Here is a 3,268-nt window from a genome sequence, read left to right as displayed (position 1 = left end):
TTCATGTGCTGCAACTTAGGAGACTCGTGTGGCGGTTATGGGTTTATTCTTACGTCAGCAAGAGCGCATGCATTCAATTCCAAATTCAAGGCATTCAACCTGAACAGCGAACGGCTCCCCTAACTAATCACTACTCTTCCTCCCACCCCCTACCAACCCATATCCTCTCTCTCGCCATTGCACACGACGCTGCTCCTGCCTAGCTCCATCCCAATTGCCTCTCCACCATGTAGCCTTTGCATCCTCTAATCTGTACTCATCAACTTCTTCTACTCAGAATTCCTCTCAAATTGTTGTACCAGTCTCTCCCACTCCCACTTTGTATGCCTGAACTGTTTCATCCTCTCTACAGCATGATGTTTCTAAAACCTTTGTCATGAACATGACCTCGTCATAGATTTGCGTGTGCCGTAACGACTGTTGGAAAGCCATTTGCTTGCCTCTTACACAAGAGACACAAAAGAATGGAACAAGAGCCTTCCTGGTCGATGGATCGGTTGCAAACATCCCTCTCTTATAAGCACCTCCTTCCTACCACGCCCTGTACGTCACCGGGGCTACATGTTTCTCCGGTCTCCCACGCACCCATGCAATCTGCTCAGTCCGGCGAGTATACTGGTCTAACTTCTACCCTACAGAGTGGGCAGAACGTGAACGCACCAGCCATCCTTGACCTTGAGGCAACAACCGCAAGTAGGTCTATTGATTGTCAAGATCTTCAACAGTCAAATGAGCAGGAGTATTCAGCAATGTACGCAAAGCACCACGGTAACCAGCCCACCTATCTACAGCCAGCGTTTGAAGTTTCCAGGGATGCCTACTTGAATTGCATGGACACATCGATTCCTGAAGATATAGCAGTCACCAGTCAAATGCAATCTCTGAGAGACTTCATGGTAGTGAGCAATCTTGCGAGCAGCTCTTTACCGAGCATGCCAGCAGCCCAGCAATATCAGGAAGATGATCAGGTCGCTTTACTCGATCCTAGGACAATGACATCGTTGCCGGCCTTGTACTTCAACCTCATCGATGATGCATCAGCGTCTCCTTCTACAGCTCAACCGCAAATTCGTGCTTCGCTCGCAAACAGGCCAGAAATAACGAATTACAGGAATCTATACTCGGGGGAAATTTTCGGTACAGAGAGAAGCCCACATAGGACACAGCTTCAGAGAGAGAGTCATATTCTGGCAGAACGACAGAGAAGAGAAGAAATGAATGAGAAGTTCACAATATTAAGGACAATGATTCCGAAATTAACGAAGGTGTTATGATCAATCCAACTTTTCCATTTTTGTTATTTGTGCTTTCATATAGGACCTGATCTGATCGTTTTTCAATGTTTATGCGTACTTGGGAAGACGTTGCAAAGACTACTACAGACTATATAGATTCAGTTTATTTGCCCTTTGCTATTCTATAATTTCTCTGTATGGATCGGTGTGTCTCATTTCAGAAGGATAAAGCTTCCATTGTTACCGACACTATCAACTATATAAAAGAGCTTGAGAAGAATGTTACGTATCTTCACGCCTGCAAGGGCAAGACCAAGGCCTACGTAAGGCCACTCCGTAAAGCGGCCTTACGGCTAGAATCAGCAGCCGCAGCGGACAAAGAGCTTGCAGTTATCGACCCCAAATCAAAGGAAGTTATGGGAAGTACTGAAGATACGCGAGTGAGCACTATAGAGCAGCATGGGGTAGATGCTGTAAGTCTTATATTCGCTTGGATTGCTGTAAGTTAACTTATAACGACTGTGAAGCCGCGCAAACAAGGTAGCTATGTGGGAAGGATAGCACTTCAAGCTCTCCAAAATTTTCAGATATATATGTGTCATGAATAAGGCGAGAGATCTCTAGCTATTGCGTCGTTTCCTGACATTACGTAGAGCAAATTTGGGTGCTTTAGAGATTCCGAAGGTGCAGTTAATGGATTGAGAAATCGTCCCGTTTCTTCGCTCTCTGAGTAATGCTTGATGGGTGATCAACAGGAAAAGAACAACAAGGTCGGCCAAGTTGAGGTGCAGGATTTGGGGGATCAAGCCGTGATAAAAATTTTATCATCAAAGAGTCGTGGGGTTGTCTTGCGCTTGCATGTGGCGTTGGATGAGTGCAAAGTAGACGTGATCCAGTCCAATGTGACGACTGTGGGAGATAACATGATCCATTTCCTCACAGTTGGGGTACGTACTTGCCCGTTCGCTGTATGCCCTGCGCATTATTTCATGCCTATGATGAAGTAAACTGTGTGAACTTTGTCGATTATGATCTTACTACAAAACTAAATACAAGTTCATAAGCAACATAAAAGAGCAGTGCAAGGTAACGTCCAAGCAAACGGACACTTAAGCCTGATACATATGATCTTACGTGCGTGAGTTTCCAGGTCATTTCTCTTTATGGCCATAAATTAGGATTTACGTCCTTTGAAGACGTTCAAGTCTCAAGAGTTTCCAACTTATTTCTCTCTTATGTGCAGCTCAATCACGGCGTCAGTGCCACCATGGATGAGTTGATTGCAGCTCTGCAATTAGCATCGAGCTCGGCTGCACACAATTAATCGCTACACATCAGTCGGGGAGATCATATATTCGAGCTACTCGAGTGGACCTCTGCTGCATGAGCTCTTTTGATGGAAATGTACTGCTTGTACATTAGCCATGCGTCCCTTAAAAATCCTATTCGTAAAGATTAAACACAACTTATAACGAAGCGTTAAGCTTGCAATGTTGCAAACCTAATTTTCGACTGTGCATAACCAATGGTGACTGTATGAAACATTAATTTGCTTGCTTCTTTCAATCTTCTTATCATAGTTGGAAACTCTCAAAATCCAAATAACCATGGCACCTTACCTTTTGTTCGACGAGTAATTCTCATTGCAGTTTTGCCGTTTTGTTCAATGAGCAATTCTCATTGAAATTTAGCGTTTATTTCGGAGGATTCTCCTTGTAACCTTGCGGAAACACTCTTTGAAATTAATAGTACACTTTGACTAAGATTAGTTAAAGCGCGGTCTCATCGTAGTCAATACATATGAGAAAATGCATGTTCTCAGATTGCATGTACTTAAAATAAGTATGAGGTGAGACCAAGTTTTTAATGGAAGAGAAGGAAAAGGAGGCTTACTCATTTAGGATTACTAGTTTAAAACCTGTGGAAAGCCACAGAATATTAAACTTTGATCTGCAATCGTTTAAGCATTGAATAAAGCATGAATTATAGAGATGAGTGATTGCAACATGTGTTATTATGCAATTCCACAAATC

General features: G+C 43.3%; 1 pseudogene; it reads left to right on the top strand.

Moving 5' to 3' along the window:
- The first annotated feature begins 464 nt into the window (after positions 1–464).
- LOC147890503 (uncharacterized) lies at positions 465–2,559 on the top strand (annotated as a pseudogene).
- The last annotated feature ends 709 nt before the right edge of the window (positions 2,560–3,268 follow it).

Source organism: Dipteris shenzhenensis, chromosome 19 (genome assembly GCF_047967505.1).
Source record: "Dipteris shenzhenensis isolate YYH24624 ecotype China chromosome 19, Dip_SZ_1.0, whole genome shotgun sequence".
Classification (NCBI taxonomy): domain Eukaryota; kingdom Viridiplantae; phylum Streptophyta; class Polypodiopsida; order Gleicheniales; family Dipteridaceae; genus Dipteris; species Dipteris shenzhenensis.
This window is presented reverse-complemented; position numbering and strand designations above follow the sequence as displayed.